Source organism: Chiloscyllium punctatum, chromosome 21 (assembly GCF_047496795.1).
Source record: "Chiloscyllium punctatum isolate Juve2018m chromosome 21, sChiPun1.3, whole genome shotgun sequence".
NCBI lineage: Eukaryota > Metazoa > Chordata > Chondrichthyes > Orectolobiformes > Hemiscylliidae > Chiloscyllium > Chiloscyllium punctatum.
Genome location: NC_092759.1, coordinates 71,764,127 through 71,782,600, shown reverse-complemented (window position 1 = coordinate 71,782,600; position 18,474 = coordinate 71,764,127).

Genomic DNA, 18,474 nt, shown 5'->3' with positions numbered 1-18,474 from the left:
TTGGTTATCGCAGCGTTTTGCTGAAAACACAAGTTTTAAACAAAACTGATTTGAACTTTATTTTAAACATTGAACTTATTTGAAACTAAAAATAATTACACACTAAAATTAGTATTTAATTAACCATAATTATAGATTCTCTTCCCTAAATACTTATAGAGTTAATAGTTCTCTTGTTGAACCCCTTTTTCTGTATGCTTTTTCTATATATGGAAAAACAACACTTTTCCCCATTTTTAGCAATAGGTCCTTGCCAGTCAAGTTGCAGGGAGATAGGATAGTGAAGGAGGTGTTCAGTCTATTTTCCTTTATTGGTTACAGCATCGAATATAGGATGTGGGTGGTCATGTTTCTGTACAGGACATTGGTTAGGCCACTTTTGGAATATTATGTGCAATTCTGGCCTGCCTCCTATCAGAAGGGTGCTGTTAAAGTTGAAAGGTTTCAAAAAAGACTTACAAGGATGTTGTTAGGGTTGGAGGATTTGAGCTACAGGGTGAGGCATAAAAGGCTGGGGCTGTGTTTCCTGGACTACCATAGGCTGAGCGGTTATGTTATGGAGGTTTATACAATCATGAGGAGCATGGATAGGGTAAATGAACAAGGTGTTTTTCCTGGGGTAGTGGTGTCCAGAAGTAGAGGGCATTGCTTTAGGGTGAATGGGGAAAAATTTCAAAGGGGCCTAAAGGCTAACTTTTTAATGCAGTGGGTGCAATTAGCTGCAAGAGGAAGTGGTGGAGGCTGGTACAATTAAAACATGTTAAAGGCCTCTAAATAGATAAAAGATATGATTAGGAAGCGTTGACAGGTATATGGGCTAAGTAGTTGCAAATGGGAGTAGATTAGGTTCGGATATTTGGTTGGCATGGATGAGTTAGACCAAAGGATCTGTGTCGGTGCTATACATCTTTATGACTGTGGGATCATAACAGCTAATATTGCTCTGATTCACCTCTGGGCTCCCTCATGGCCGCTTTGTCAAAACCTAGCTTCCTTAGTCTTGAACAGTAGGTGTATTTTTGGTCTGATTAGTATTTTATTATTACTTTAACAGAGATTCTTGTAAGTTAAATTTTCACTGCTGCCCAGCCCCTGCTCTATTATCAGATTATTTTTTTCTGGAAAATCTTTGACAGTCAGGAATTCTATTTTCCAATAAGCAAGTGTATTTTCCTTCCATTTCTGACTATCAAATTCTGCACCATTTTCATTCCCTGTAATCCATTTTGCACTCCCTGAAACATCAACTGTGTTCCTCCTTCCACAGATACCAGTGATTAATGCTAAAGCCCTGTTGCCTGTGGAGAGGGTGATGTTTGACTTTCTTATACAGCTGCAGTTTGTGTGGTGAAGGTGCTCCCACAATGTGGTTGGGTAAGAGACATTACAGATTACTCATTCAGCAACAGTGATGATTTGAAGACAATGTCCAAATCAAGAACATGCTTATAATTTCACAAAAATATTATTGGGAACTTTAGACATGAGGCCAGAGAAGGATGATATTAGGTCAGGTGACCAAAAGCATTGCCAAATAAGCAGGTTTTGAGGAAAGTCTGAAAGGAGGAAAGCAGATCTATGAGGTCTTGACTGCGAATTTCAGACCTTGTTGCGTTAGCAACTGTAGAAACAGCCACACATGTGAAATAATGATTTAACAAATCGTTGGGAGTCTTGAACAGAATGGGTTGTCGAGGTCTCAAAGGGTATGTGATGCAGCGAGCTAGGAATTAAATCAAGGGTGAGAATTTTAGATTGGAGGATGTGGGCCGGGTGCTGGCAGGTGAGACTAGATTGGGATATCTGGTTGGCATGGATGGGTTGGAACGAAGGGTCTGTTTCCATGCTGTACATCTCTATGGCTCTATGTTGTTGCTTATGAATAGGAGCCTTTTTATTGATCAACAATTTTTGGTACTTGGGCAGCAGAGATTTAGGTTTTCTTGAGATTACAGGGAGGTTGAATGTGCGAAGCTAGCCAGGAGTGTGTTCGGATAACGAAGTCTGGAGATAACACAAGGTAGATGAGAGTATATGAGCTGAGATGAGGGTGGAATCAGCTAGAAATAGTGGTCTTGGATTGGGACTGAGCGATCAAACTCTCCTCACCTCTGGGAGTCAGCTGGTTGTCAGGTTGTGAATCAGGTAAAAACAGAGCAGTATCACAATGGGGAGCTGAGTGGCCCTGGTGGAGCCTAAAATGAGTGTCGCTCAGCTGCTAGTTGATAGCCCTGTTGATGACGACTTCCATCACTTTACTGCTGATCGAGTATGGACTGATAGACAGAAATTGTCTGGGTTGGATTGCCCTTTGTTTTTGTGTTGACGTGCCTGTTCTACATTGTTGGTCGATGCCAGTGCTGGAGGGGTACTTGGCTTGGTGGGTGGCAAGTTCTGGAGCACAAGCCATCAGTATTATTGCCAGAATATTGGCAGGGCCCATAGCCTTTGCACTACTTAACCATTTCTTGATGTAATTCAAACTGAATTGAACTTGCTTAAAACTCACATCTGTGATGTTAGAAACCACTGCAGAAGGCTGAGATGGATCATCCACTTGACACGTCTGGCTGCAAATGCTATAATCTTATCTAGTGAATGTATGTGTGAGTCCCCTCCATCAGTAAGGGTGGGGATTTCTGTGATGCTTCCTCCAGTGAGTTGTTTAATTGTCAATCACCGTTCACAATTGTGTGTGGCAGAACTGCAGAGCTCCGATCTGTTCCATTGGATGTAGGATCACTTAGCTCTGTTGCTTGCTGCTGATGCTGTTTGATATGCAGGTGGTTCTGTTTGGTAGCTTCACCAGGTTGGCACTTCATTTTTAAGTGCTACTCTTGGCATGCCCTCCTTTACTGTACATTGTGATGGTTGAGAGTGGGATTTACAAACCCATGAGATTATAGATTGTGCTGGAGTACAGTTCTGCTGCTGTTGATGTCCCACAGTGCCTCAAAGATGTCCAGTTTGAGATGCTACATCTCTTCGAAGTCTATCCCATTTAGAGCGGTGATAGTGTCACTCAATACAATGGAGGTTTTTCTCAACTTTATGGCAGGACTTTGACTCCAAAAGGAATGTGTGATGGTCGCTCTTACCGATACTGTCATGGACAGATATATCTGCAGCTAGTCAATTCATAACAATGAGATCAAGTATGTTTTTCCCTATTGTTGGTTCCCTCACCACCCGCTGCAGACTCAGTTGATCGGCTATATCCTTGAGGACCTGACCAGCTCAGTCAGTAATTCTATTGCTGAGCTAGTCTCGATTGTGGATATAGAAATCCTGTACCCAGAGTATGTTTGACGCCATTTTACTTCCTCAGTGCTTCCTCCAAATGTTGTTCAACATGAAGGAGAACTGATTCATCAGCCGAGGGAGGATGGTACGTTGTTATCAGCAGGAGCCATGAGACTTCCTGGTGTCCGGAGTCAATGCTGAGTACTCCCAGGGCAAATCCTCCCTGTCTGTACACCACTGTGCCACCACCTCTGCCTGGTCTGTCCTGCCGGTGGGACAGGACATATCCAGAGATTTTAGGAGAAAGTGAAGACTGCAGATGCTGGAGATCGGAGTCGAGAGTGTGGTGCTGGAAATGAACAGAAGATCAGGCAGATGAAGGGCTTAGGCTCGAAACGTCGATTCTCCTGCTCCTCGGATGCTGCCTGACCTGTTGTGCTTTTCCTGCACCACACTCTCTATCTAGGGATGGTGATGATGGTGTCTGGTCATTGTCTGTAAGGGTTGATTTTGTGAGTATGAGTATGTCAGGCTGTTCCTTGATTGGTCTGTGAGACAGCTCTGCACATTTTGGCACCAAAATCCAGATGTTAGTCTGGAGGACGTTCCACCATCGAGAGGGCTGATTCTGTGGTTGTATTTTCAGGTGCCTTGTTAGATACCAAGCGGTCCATCCAGTTTCATTCCTGTGTTGAGACTTTACAGTGATTAATACAGTGAGTAGCTGGCTGGGCCACTGTCAGGTTGGCAGGATATTTTTCGCCATTGACAATTGTTTCATGGAGATCAGGAGATTCCTAATTCCAGTTATTTTTTTCTTGAATTCAGACTCCACCATCTGCCAAGATGAGATTCGAACCAGGACTTCAGTCATTTGTTTTAATATTCTGGATAAAATTAAATACATTAGGTTTGTTCATTCATTTTAAATATCACTTACCCAGGTTTTGTTTCTTTGTGAAACACTGTCCATCATCCTGTCTCCTCCATCCTTCTCTCCAACAACAAGAGTTTGGAGCACATGGAGTTTCTCTGTCACTAAGACTGAGATAATCCGATCTGTTGCTTCCCTCCCTCCCACTAGCCCACGGAGCCAAACTGCGTCACGTAGTGTTCCTGGTTTTTGTCCTAAACTGACATCTTTCTCCAGTCTCTTGTCAAGCCTTATCAGAGCTCACCTTGACCCTTTCCCCTAATCTCACTAAACTACAGACTTTCCAACTCTCTTTCCTCCTCCTCCTCATCAGTTCCCCTCACCGATTCACAGATATTGTTCCTTGTTCTGTCTTTTCTGGTTAAGCCCTTCTCTTCCAAAATCCTGCTCCAGCTCCACTCTCCCTTTCCTTTCTGAATTTCTTGCATTTGTTGTCCTTGGCCCCTCCTGTATCTCACGAACAATGCCAGGTGGTGACATTGTACAACACCACCATGTTGGGCTTCACATGTACACTGACGATGCCTAACTCTCCCTCCCCATCATCCCTCTCCATTACTCCAATGTTACTCAGTTATCAAACTGCTTACCACAATCCCACTACTTGATCAGCTGAAGTTTCCTCCAATGAAACATTGTAATGGTTAAACCCATTGCCTTACAAATTCCTTTCCCTTATTGCTGAGCCCGTCCCTCTCACTGGGAACTGTCTAAGGCAGAACTACATTCTTCACAATATTACTGTCATATCTGATCCCAAGCTGACCTTCTGATCAGACACCTACACAATCACAAACACCAGGAATTCCAATCTCTTAAACGTTGTTTGTCTCCTCCTCACCCCAGCTCCATTGCTACTGAAACCCCTTACCCGCGTCGGTGTCGCCTTAAACTTGATGAATTTGAAACGGAACCCTTGATTCCGTGACTGACACAGAATCTGGTTTCGGACTCCCCCATGATGGGAAACATCCTCTCACTATTTATCCTGTCAAACCCCTTAAGAATCTGGTGGTGGGGTTTGATTGTAGGTGGTGGAAATGGCAGAGGATGATGTGTTATATCTGGGTGGAAGGTAAGGACTTGGGGAGGGTTCTATCCTTGCAGTTGGAGGTGTGGATTTCAAAGACAGAGGTGCGGGAAGTCGAGGAGACACATTCGATGGTATCGACTACATAGGAGGGGAAATTGCAGTCCTTGAAATACGGGGCCATTTGGTATGTTCAGGCTTTACTGGAACACTGCAGTAAGTGTGAGAGAGAGATGTTGGCCAGGGAACAGACTCGTGTGTTAAAGTGGCAGGCAGCTGGAAGCTCGGGGTCTGTATTTGCAGCAGAACGTAGATCATCAGCTGCCATTTCTGCCACCTCCACTGAGATGCTGCCAGACACAGGTTCCTGTCCCCTCCATTAACAGCTATACACCCCCCCCAGCCAGATCGTAATCCACTCCTTTGTCTTTCCAAATGTTCTGGTCTCTCTTTGGGTTCTGTCCCTGCCTATTATTTACTCTTTAACCCCTATCTCCTGCAATACAAAGATCTGCAGGTTAGTTGAATTGGAAAGCTAAATTTCCCATAATGTTCAGGGATGTGTAGGTTAGGTGCATTAGTCAGGAGAAATGTAGAGTAATCGGGTAGGGGAATGGGTCTGGGTGGGATACCCTTCGGAGGGACGCTGTGGACTTTTTGGGCCGAATGGCCTGTTTCCACACTGTCAGGATTCTAATTTTCCCAGCTCCCATCGGTTCTGAGGAAGGGCCACTGGACAGATTTCTGTTCCCAGATGCTGCCAGACCTGCTGAGCTTTCCCAGCACCTTCTGCTTGTTGTTCCTGATTGACACCTTCCGGGTTTGATTCAGACAGGGGGAGGATCCCAGTACTGACCTCATAATGGGGTCCAGCTGATTGATGGCAGCTTCAGACCAATAGGAAAAGAGGTGGGACTAGTGGACCAAGTGGAACCAGCTGGTCATCCAAGCAATGTGAATGAATGAGGGGCGTGGCCAGTGGGATGACACGTCACCAGTAACTCAGCCGATGCAGTGCCACGTGACTCGGCCGTTGATGAATGTGGGAGACGCAAACAGGGAAGGGGAGAGTGGCCTCGGAGACGGAGATAATGAATCACTTTAGAGTGGGAAGTTTTAATTACCCTCTGTGCGGGTCGTTAGTCTGAATTAGAAACTCTGGGTCCCGCGTTTGCAGCAGATGGGCAAACGGCTGCGGCCCTCAGGCGGTGATAGGACCTGTGATATGGTCGCCATCTTTATTAGGGGCAAGGTACAGTGAGGCGCATGTGCATGTCCTCTTCCTAGGATGGGTATGTGTGATTTGAAGAGAGGCATTTACACATCAAGCACATATCAAGAGAAAAGTATGTCTTTACTATTCTTCCTGCACTGACTGTGAGTTTTATTTTGTGAATTCATTTCATAGGATATTAAATCAGAATAATTGAGGCTGGGATCTCAAAGCAAGTTTTTGCAGTCGATGGAGTCATCAGGATCTAAACATCATTGGCATTTAACTGTGGAAGGAGAAGGGTTTGTCTGTTCAGTTTGCGGGAAAATATTTCTAATATTTTTGTTAAGCAGAAAGATGTACAAATACGTGGTTGGATCACCCTTTGGGTATGTGCTGCCTTCTGGGCCCTGCAGCTGAGGAAGGAGATACTGGCCTGAGAGGGAGCACGTATTTTCCAAACTACACCTCGTCTCTTTGTAAGAACTGTCAGATTTTGATCCAATCACCCACTTCGTGATGTTAACCTATAAACTCTTTATTTTCAATTACCTGCAAACTTCTCATTAAAACTCCTTTTGGACTCAAATTCCAGCACCTTTCCAGGTGGAATGTTGCAGATTCTACCAACTGTCCATTCATCCAGAAACTGCTGAGGTCCATGTTGACTCTGGGGTTACAAAGGGCTGAATTGAAAGATGAGGTGCTGTCCCTGAGCTCCCATTGAGATGAATTGGAACAGTACAGGAGGCTGAGGGCAGTGTAGGTGTGAGCAGACAATGAAAATGACGGCTGCACTGTGAGGGCTGCTTGGCTCAATGAGAGTGTTTTGGAGTTGGGTGTAAACAGACTGATGTGAGTCGGGGAGAAGGTGAAGCTGAAACTCCGTTTTGGTTCAGGCCATTCAGAAACTCACATGATCCCAATGGGAACAGCCAGTTTTTAAGTGTTACCTGCGGAGTATTTCTTAATAGTTTTTAAAGTATAACATAACAGGTTAAGTAAAGTTTGGTGCTTTTGATTTTAATAGAAATGTTTGTATGAAGGAAGGTTGCTAGTTCATTTAAATTCTCTTAATGGGAGTAACTAAATGAATAAAGAGAGATATTGAGATAGGAGCCCTCAGACCCGTGGTGTGCTACTCTTGCACAATGTGGGAAATAAGGGAAGATTCCAGTATCCCTGACGGCTATGTGTGCAGGAAGTGGACCCACCTGCAGCTACTGGGAAACTTTTCAGACCTGGAGCTGTGAGTGGACTCACTGGGGAACATCTGCAATACTGAGAATGTTATGGTCAGCACGTTGAGTGAGTTATTCACACTGCAGGTGAGGGTTACACAGGCAGAAAGGGAATGGGTGACCGTCAGATCAAGAAAATAGAAAGGGAGGGAGTGCAGGAGTCCCCAGTGGTTATCCCCTTCTCAAACAGGTACAGATATACCGCTTGGGATTCTGTTGGGAGGTTACGGGTGGGGTAGCCTCTCAGGAAATCAGCAACAGTCAGGTTCATGACACCACAGAAAGGTCTGCTGCACAGAGCGGGAGGAAAGAGAGTCGCAATATTCGGTGCACAGAGAGGCACTTCTATGGCCACAGACATGAATCCAGGATGGTATGTTACCTCCTGGTGCCAGGATCCGCAATAGCTTGGATAGGCTATCGGACATTGTGGAGCTTGTGGGTAAACAGCCCATGGTGGTGGAACCTTCTCACAATGAAGACCATGGATCATTTCCATTCTCCACTGCTTCCCACTCCTATCTGCTTCGAAAAGAGAATCACAGAGAAACACGGAATAAAATGGGGTCAGAGTCTCTGGTATAAAACTGTTTAACACAGTGCCCCCATCTTATCCATATTGGTCATCAAGCACACATACCCTGTATGATCATCTAATACCTTTTGATATTAGAATAGATGATACATGATTAGTTAAGGTTTTGAGGAGGAAAAGGAGCAGAGAGGTTTAGTAGTAATTTCTGGAGCTCAGGATGCATGAATCTGAATTAAAAATGGGCTATCCTGAAGGCTAGAATTAGAGAAAGGCACTTAGCACAGAGATTTGTGAGGGTCGAGATTACAAATACAAGGAGGATTGTGAGAATGGATGATATTACAGAGACAGATGTTTTGTGATATCAGAGATAGTGAGGGTTCTGAGGCTGGAGAGGAATTACAGAGATAAGGAAGAGTTGTGAAGCTGATGAGGTGAAAGTGATAGAGACAGTTGTGAGCATGGAGCAATTTACAGAGACACCGCGAGTTAGAGTCTTAAATTTATTCAGCATGGAAACAGACCCTGTGGTCTAACCAATCCATGTCGACTATAATTCCGAACGAAACTAACTGCACCTGCCTCCAAATATTTCCTATTTATGAACTTTTGCCCATGTCTTTTAAAGATTGTAATTGTATTCACAGCTCCCATTTCCCCATGCAGTTCATTCCACAATTGTAAAAATATCCTAATATCGATTAGGATATCTATAAAACATCCTAAAATCTATTTAAAACCTTTCTCATCTCTCTTCAAAATGTATGCACCCGAGTCTTCAATCCCCCTGCGACCCCCCGGGCATTCATCTTACCTACACTCTCCATGATTTTATAAACCTCTAATAAGTTCACCCCTCAACCTCCTATACTCCAGTGACAGAAATCTCAGCCTATCCAGCCACTCCTTCAACACCACCCCTCCATTCATGGCAATATCCTGGGAAATATCTTCTGAACCTTCTCTAATAACATCCTTCCTATAACGGGGAACTAGAACTGGACACAGTATTGCAGAAAAGGCCTCACCAGCATCCTGTACAGCCTCAACATTAAGTCCCAACTCCTCTACCTAAAGGTCTGAGCAATGAAGGTAGGTGTGCTAAATACTTTCTGAACCACCTTGTCTACATATGACACAAGACCTGAACCCCTCGGTCTGTTTGTTCTTTGTTACTACTCAAGGCCTTACTTTTAATTAGTGAAATTAATTAATGAGGCTAAAGGGGATGTCTGTTTTATGAAAATGTAATAGCTTACATTTATTCAAATTAAACTCCGTCTGCCCCTTTTCAGTCCATTCACCCAATTGATCAAGATCCCTTTGTAATCATAAATAACCTTTGTTACTGTCCACTTTAACAGTTTTGATGGCACCCACAAACAAACCATACTTTGTATATTCTTACCCAAATTATCTACACGCATGGCAAACAAAAATGGACCCAGCACCGATTCCTGTCGAACACTACTGGTTACAGGCCTCCAGTCTGAAAAGCAACACTCCACTACTACAGTCTGTTTCCTAAGCTCGTTTTGTATCCAGTTGGCAAGCTCTTCCTGAATCCCATGTGATCAAACTTTGCAAATTAGTCTCCCATGCAGAACCTTGTGAAAGGCTTTACTAAAGTCCAAATAAACAATGTCTAACGCTCTGCCCTCATCGATCTTCTTGGTTACTACCTTAAAAAGCTCAATCAAGTCTGTGAGACACCCTCTTGTGTAACCATGTTGACTGTCCCTAATCATTCCTTAACTCTCCAAATACATGTAAACCTCCAACAGGTCAGCCGCCACTGAAGTCAGACTCAGAGGTCTACAGTTCCTAGGCTTCTCCTTCTATCCCTTCACAAACAAAGGTACAACATTAGCCACTCTCTAGTCATCAGGTAGCTCACCCGTAGTTATCGATTATACAAATATTTCTCCATGGTGCCCACAATTTCCTCCCACCCAAACTGTTCCCATCCTATCACTTCAGTCACTTGCCCTGTCTGATCAGCCAAGGAAAAGGTCAGGTGTTGCTTGCTTTCTGATAGGAACATTTACATATTGATAAAGAACATTTTCTTGGACTCGTTTAACAAATTCTTTCCCAACCAAGCCTTTCACACTATGGTAGTCCCAGTCAATGTTTGCAAAATTAAATCATCTACTATTACCACCTTATTATTCTGACTTTATATCTGAGATCTCTCTGTCTGTTCCTTTAGTTCACTCTGATTATTGCAGCGCCTGTAGTGCCATCCGACCAAGGTGATCATTTTTTAAATTTTGAAAACACAGTTTTATTTTTAAAAAGCTCTCCTCCGCGATTTAAAAATAAATCTCTTTTTGTTTATTCACTCAGTTGATGTGGGTGTTTACCCTGAGGGCAGTTGAGAGTTAACTACATTGCTGTGGGTCTGGAGTCATTTGTCGGCCAGACCAGGTGAGGATGACAGTTTCTTTCCCTAAAGGACATTAATGAACCAGATGGGTGTTTTGTAACAATCGACAATAGTTTCATGGTCATCATTAGCCTTTTCAATCTCGATTGTATTGAATTCCGATGCCACCATCAGCCATGTTGGGATTCTAACCCTAATCCTCGGAACATTATATATATTACTCGTCTAGCAGGTATACCACCTGGCCATTACCTCCCTTTTTAGCAGAGTTTTAAAAAACTTCCCTCATTCGACATGTATAATTTGTGATAAAATACTCAAATGTCCATGTGTTGGCCTCTCCAAAAGGTCACTCAACAGAAATCTGTTTGGGGGAGAAATATTTCACTTTTTTGTTTTTTTTTATTTTACATTTTTCAGGTAAAAGAAACAAAAATGAATCCAAATAAAAATCTTACATCACGGACATGTAATTTCTGAAGCTGGAGGGGGCTTACAGAGACAGGGAGGGTGGTGAGGCTGGAGGGGGCTTACAGAGACAGGGAGGGTGGTGAGGCTGGAGGGGAATGACAGAGACAGGGAGGGTGGTGAGGCTGGAGGGGGATGACAGAGACAGGGAGGGTGGTGAGGCTGGAGGGGGATGACAGAGACACGGAGTGTGGTGAAGCTGGAGGGGGAGTACAGAGACAGGGAGGGTTGTGGGGCTGGAGGGGGATTACAGAGACAGGGAAGGTTGTGGGGCTAGAGGGGGATTGTTGTCCAAGCATCACTGTGGTGTACATGGACTGCAGCATTTCAGGAATACAGTCTACCACCACTTTCTCCAACACTAAGGTGGCCAATCAATACTGGTCTGGGCAGCAAAGGCAACCCCCAGTGAATAAAACCAAGCAGTGACCTCTCTGAGCTGACTGGCTGTGAAGTTATAAACATCTCTGGAAATGGAGTGGGCAGAGAAGAGAAACAGTGACATTTCACAGCTGGCCTCAGAGAGTCCTCACCCTTGGAAGTACTCAGAGCCGGGGATCAGCTCAGTGGGTTTCAGTCTCGTCAAACATCAATCTTAGTCTGTTCTATTTTATTAAATCTACAATAGTGAGTAAGGTGAGGGTTTCTTTTTAATGTCTTACAATCTCTTGATTAAATGTTTAAAATATAAAACATAAGCATTGTAATTCTCGGGCAGTATTTTTCCAGCAGTACGACTGTGCCTTTGTCTTGGTCTGTAGATTGTTAAGGAGGAGAGATGGCCTGTTGTAGAGTGGTATGCTGTTCCTGTCGGATGTGGGAGATTATGGAGAGTTTCAATGATCCTGTGGTTATGTCTGCAGGAAGTGTGATTGTGAATCCTATTGGATCGCATGTATTGATGGAGGAGTGATTAAAGGCAGTGAGGAATTGACAGGAGCCTGGGGATGTGATAGGTGGCAGTCTCAGGATTGCAGGATACTGCAGATACAGTCAGGTAGGTGGGTTACCTCCAGGAAACCAAGAGGGGTAGGCAGGTAGTACAGCAGTCTTCTATGGATATCTCCCCCACCCCCCACCCCTCTCAAACCAGTATACTGTTTTGGAAAATGTAGTTGGTAATAGACGTTCAGGGGAGTGTAACACTGACAGTCAGGTTACTGTGACTGAGACTGGCTCTATTGTAGTGTGAGGTATATCCAGTTCCACGTGATCAATGGTGATAGGGGACTCTCTAGTCAGAGGCACAGTCTGCCATTTCTGCAGCTGACAGTGAGACATCAGAATGGGCTGGTGCCTGGGTCAAGGATGACTCCGAGATGGTTCAGATTCTTCTCAAAGGGGAGGATAACCAGTTGGAGGTCATTGTAATTGGTACCAATGGCATGGGGAGGGGAAAGCCTGGGGTCCTGACGAGCAGGGAGATTTGCTCGTGCCACTCGGGAGGCATTAAACGAGTGAGGGATTGAGGGTAAACCTAAAGAGATAGGGAGAAAAGAGGTGAGTCTGAGACTGGTACTGTTCACAGGTCAGACTGTCAAGGCAGTCAAGAGCAAGCCACAGAATGAGGTGGGACGGACCAGTTACACTGCATTTATTTCAGTGCAAGAGACCTGACAAATCAGGCAGGTGGGCTCAGGGTATGGTTTTATAACATAGAACATAGAACATAGAACATAGAACAATACAGCACAGAACAGGCCCTTCGGCCCACGATGTTGTGCCGAACTTCTATCCTAGATTAAGCACCCATCCATGTACCTATCCAAATGCCGCTTAAAGGTCGCCAATGATTCTGACTCTACCACTCCCACGGGCAGCGCATTCCATGCCCCCACCACTCTCTGGGTAAAGAACCCACCCCTGACATCTCCCCTATACCTTCCACCCTTTACATTAAATTTATGTCCCCTTGTAACACTCTGTTGTACCCGGGGAAAAAGTTTCTGACTGTCTTCTCTATCTATTCCTCTGATCATCTTATAAACCTCTATCAAGTCACCCCTCATCCTTCGCCTTTCCAACGAGAAAAGGCCGAGAACTCTCAACCTATCCTCGTACGACCTACTCTCCATTCCAGGCAACATCCTGGTAAATCTTCTCTGCACCCTCTCCAAAGCTTCCACATCTTTCCTAAAGTGAGGCGACCAGAACTGCACACAGTACTCCAACTGTGGCCTAACCAAAGTCCTGTACAGCTGCAACATCACTTCACGACTCTTGAATTCAATCCCTCTGCTAATGAACGATAATACTCCATAGGCGTTCTTACAAACTCTATCTACCTGAGTGGCAACCTTCAAAGATCTCTGTACATAGACCCCAAGATCCCTCTGTTCCTCCACCTGACTAAGAACCCTACCATTAAACTAACTCTGCAGGGGCATGGGAACCCAGACTGTAACTTTAGGGTGCAGGACCTGGAGTGTAGGGAGGGTAGGAATATGGTATCAATCTTAAAGGATCGTGCCTGTAAACAGAAGAGTGGCTTGAAGTGTGTATACTTTAATGCCAGAAGTATACGAAATAAGGTAGGTGAACTCGCAGCGTGGGTTGGTACCTGGGACTTCGATGTTGTGGCTATTACGGAGACATGGCTAGATCAGGGACAGGATTGGCTGTTGCAGGTTCCAGGGTTTAAATGTTTTAGTAGGGTCAGAGGTGGGGGTAAAAGAGGGGGGGGTGTGGCTTTGCTTGTCAAAGATAGTATTACAGCGGTGGAAAGGAAGATGGATGAAGATTTGCCATCTGAGGTAGTTTGGGTTGAGGTTAGGAATAGGAGAGGTGAGGTCACCCTGTTAGGAGTCTTTTACAGGCCTCCTAATAGTCCTAGAATCGTTGAAGAAAGGATTGCGAAGATGATTCAGGAGAAGAGTGACAGTAATAGGGTGATTGTTATGGGAGACTTTAACTTTCCTGATATTGATTGGGAAAGCTATAGCTCAAGTTCGTTAGATGGGTCAGTGTTTGTGCAATGTGTGCAGGAGAGTTTCCTGACACAATATGTAGATAAGCCAACAAGAGGTGAGGCCATACTGGATTTGGTTCTGGGTAACGAACCAGGCCAGGTATTAGAACTAGAGGTAGGTGAGCACTTTGGGGACAGTGACCACAATTCGGTGATTTTTACTCTAGTGATGGAGAGGGATAAATGTGTACTACAGGGCAAGAGTTATAGCTGGGGGCAGGGAAATTATGATGCGTTGAGGCATGACTTAGGATGTGTGGATTGGAAAAGTAGATTCCAAGGCAAGAGCGTAATTGATATGTGGAACTTGTTCAAGGAGCAACTATTGAGTGTCCTTGATAAGTACGTACCTATCAGGCAGGGAGGAAAGGGTCGTGTGAAGGAGCCGTGGTTTAATAAGGAGTTGGAATCCCTTGTTAAATGGAAGAGGGCGGCCTTTGTAAAGATGAGGCGTGAAGGTTCAATAGGGGCGATTGAGAGTTATAAGGTAGCCCGGAAGGACCTGAAGAGAGAGCTAAGAGCAGCAAGGAGGGGACATGAAAGGTCCTTAGTTGGTAGGATTAGGGAAAACACTAAGGCTTTCTATAGGTATGTTAGGAATAAAAGAATGACTAGGGAAGGAATAGGTCCAATCAAGGATAGTAATGGGAAGTTGCGTGTGGAGGCTGAAGAGATTGGGGAGGCGCTGAATGAATACTTTTCGTCAGTATTCACTCAGGAACAGGACATTGTTGTCGATATGAATACTGAGGCACGAATAAGTAGAATGGATGGCTTTGAGATATGTAGAGAAGAGGTGTTGGAAATTCTGGCAAGGGTGAAAATAGATAAGTCCCCTGGGCCTGATTGCATTTATCCTAGGATTCTCTGGGAAGCAAGGGAGGAGATTGCAGAGCCATTGGCCTTGATTTTTGTGTCCTCTTTGTCTACAGGAGTAGTGCCAGAGGACTGGAGGCTAGCAAACGTGGTTCCCTTGTTCAAGAAGGGGAGTAGGGATAATCCTAGTAACTATAGGCCAGTGAGTCTCACTTCTGTTGTGGGCAAAGTCTTAGAGAGAATTATAAGGGATAGGATTTATGCACATCTGGATAAGAATGATGTGATCAAGGATAGTCAGCATGGTTTTGTGAAGGGCAGGTCGTGCCTCACAAACCTTATTGAATTCTTTGAGAAGGTGACGAAGGAGGTAGATGAGGGGAAAGCGGTAGATGTAGTATATATGGATTTTAGTAAGGCGTTTGATAAGGTCCCCCATGGTAGGCTACTGCAGAAAATACAGAGATATGGCATTGAGGGTGAGTTGGAGGTTTGGATTAGGAATTGGCTCTCTGGAAGAAGACAGAGGGTAGTAGTTGATGGCAAAGATTCATCTTGGAGTGCCGTCACTAGCGGTGTTCCGCAAGGATCTGTTTTGGGACCATTGCTGTTTGTCATTTTTATAAATGACCTGGAGGAAGGGTTAGAAGGTTGGGTGAGCAAGTTTGCGGATGATACGAAAGTCGGAGGAGTTGTAGACAGTGAGGAAGGATATGGCAGGTTACAGCGGGATATAGAGAAGCTGCAGAGCTGGGCAGAAAGGTGGCAAATGGAGTTCAATGTAGCTAAGTGTGAAGTGATTCACTTTGGTAAGAGTAATAAAAAGATGGATTACTGGGCTAATGGTAGACTACTTGGTAGTGTGGAAGAGCAGAGGGATCTTGGTGTCCATGTACACAGATCTCTGAAAGTTGCCACCCAGGTAAATAGTGCAGTGAAGAAGACATATGGCGTACTGGCTTTTATTGGTAGAGGAATTGAGTTCCGGAGTCCTGAGGTCATGCTGCAGTTGTATAAGACTCTGGTGCGGCCGCTTCTGGAATATTGTGTGCAGTTTTGGTCACCATACTATAGGAAGGATGTGGAGGCACTGGAACGGGTGCAGAGGAGGTTTACCAGGATGTTGCCTGGTATGGTAGGAAGATCCTATGAGGAAAGGCTGAGGCACTTGGGGTTGTTTTCTTTGGAGAAAAGAAGGTTTAGGGGTGATTTGATAGAGGTGTACAAGATGATTAGGGGGTTAGATAGGGTTGACAGTGAGAACCTTTTTCTGCGTATGGAGTCAGCTATTACAAGGGGGCATAGCTTTAAATTAAGGGGGGGTAGATATAGGACTGATGTTAGGGGTAGGTTCTTCACTCAGCGAGTCGTAAGATCATGGAATGCCCTGCCAGTAGCAGTAGTGGACTCTCCCTCTTTATGGGTATTTAAGCGGGCATTGGATAGGTATATGGAGGATAGTGGGTTAGTGTAGGTTAGGTGGGCTTTGATCGGCGCAACATCGAGGGCCGAAGGGCCTGTACTGCGCTGTATTGTTCTATGTTCTATGTTCTATTAACCCTGTATTCCGCATTCTTATTTGTTATTCCAAAATGGACAACCTCACACTTGGCAGGGTTGAACTCCATCTGCCACTCCTCAGCCCAGCTCTGCATCATATCTAAGTCCCTCTGCAGCCGACAACAGCCCTCCTCACTGTCCACAACTCCACCTATCTTCGTATCATCTGCAAATTTACTGACCCAGCCTTCGACTCCCTCATCTAAGTCATTAATAAAAATTACAAACAGCAGAGGACCCAGAACTGATCCCTGCGGAACTCCACTTGTAACTGGGCTCCAGGCTGAATATTTACCATCTACCACCACTCTCTGCCTTCAACCGGTTAGCCAGTTTTCTATCCAATTGGCCAGATTTCCCTCTATCCCATGCCTCCTGACTTTCCGCATAAGCATAAGCCTTTTGAACAACATGGCACTGGAATATTATAGCAATTACAGAGGCATCACTCAGAGATGGATAGGACTAACAGCTTAATGTTCCAGGGTATAGATGATATAGCAAGGTTGGAAGGGGGCAACAGAGCAGGGGGAGTGGCATCTTTGATTAGGGATAATGTTACGGCTGAGGTTCCGGAGGATATTCCTTGGAGTACATCCAGGCAGTTATTTGGGTGGTACTGAGAAATGAGAAAGGGATGATCATCTTATTGGGATGTATTATAGACCCTCTCCCAATAGTCAGTGGGGAATTGAGACACAATTTTACCGAGAACTCAGTTATCTGTCAGAATAATAGGGTTGCAATGATAAGGGGTTTTAACTTTACCAACATGGCCTCGGAGTGCTGTAGTGTTATGGACTTGGATGGAAAGGTATTTGTTCAGTGTGTACGAGAACATTTCAGATTCAGTTTGTAGGATGTACCTACGAGAGAAGGAACAAAACCTGACCTGTTTTCTTTATTCATTCACAGGATGAGGCTGTCACTGGCTCGGCCAGCATTTATTGCTGCGTTTACCCAGAGGGCAGTTAAGAGTCAACCACGTTGCTATAGGTCTGGAGTCCCATGCAGACCAGACCAAGTAAGGATGGCATTTTCCTTCCCTAAAGGTCATGAGTGAACCAGATGAGTTTTCCAACAATTGACAATGGATTCCTTATGGTCACTAGATTATTTTTTTCCAGATATTTATTGAATTCACGTTCCACCATCTGCCGTGATGGGATTCAAACCCAGATCTCTAGATCGTTATCTGGGTCTCTGGATTAACGGTCTAGCGATAATTTCACTCCGTCATGAGGACATGAGGCAGGGTGAGTGACTGAGGTATCAGTGGGGCAGCACATCAGTATCAAAGATCCCACAGTATTGTGGCTCAGTGGTAAGCGCTGCTTCCTCAGCACCAGGGACCTGGGTTTAATTCCAGCCTCAGGCAACTGTCTGTGTTGGAGTTGGCACGTTCTCCCTAGTGTCTGTAAGGGTTTCCTTCGGGTGTTGCAGTTTGCTCCCACGGTCCAAAGATGTGTAGGTTAGTTGGATGAACCATGTTAAATTTCCCATAGTGTCTAGATGCAGTCTATGAGGTTTTGGGATGTACAGGCAAATCTCTGCCTGATGTGAAAAGATCCTTTTGGGGTCTTGGACAGAGGTCAGAGGGAGGTGTGGCCGCATGTTTTACATCTCCCATGGCGGCAAGGGAGGGTCAAGGGTGTGGAGTGTGGGTTGGTGGGAGGGTGTGGACCGAACAACGAAGGCGCAGCGGGAATGGTCTCTGCGGAACACAAGTAGGGTTGGGGATGGAAATTTGTCTCTGGTGATGGGGTCTGACTTTAGGTAGCAGAAATAAAAGAGGTTAATGCGCTGTATCTGGAGATTAGTGGGTTGGAAGATGAAGACCGCAGGGTTATATACTTTATTGTGGCTGGAGGGGTGGGGTAAAGGCGGAGGTGCGGGAAGTGGAGGGCATGTGTTGGAGGGCATTGTTGATCAAGTCAGAGGAAAATTACAGTCCTTGAAGTAGGCCTTTCTGGGATGTCCTGGAATAGGATCCAAAGAGATTAAACAAATATATCACCGTCAAAAGATTAACTGGACCAGAGAATAGGACCCCTTAAAGGTCAACAATGCTGTCTAT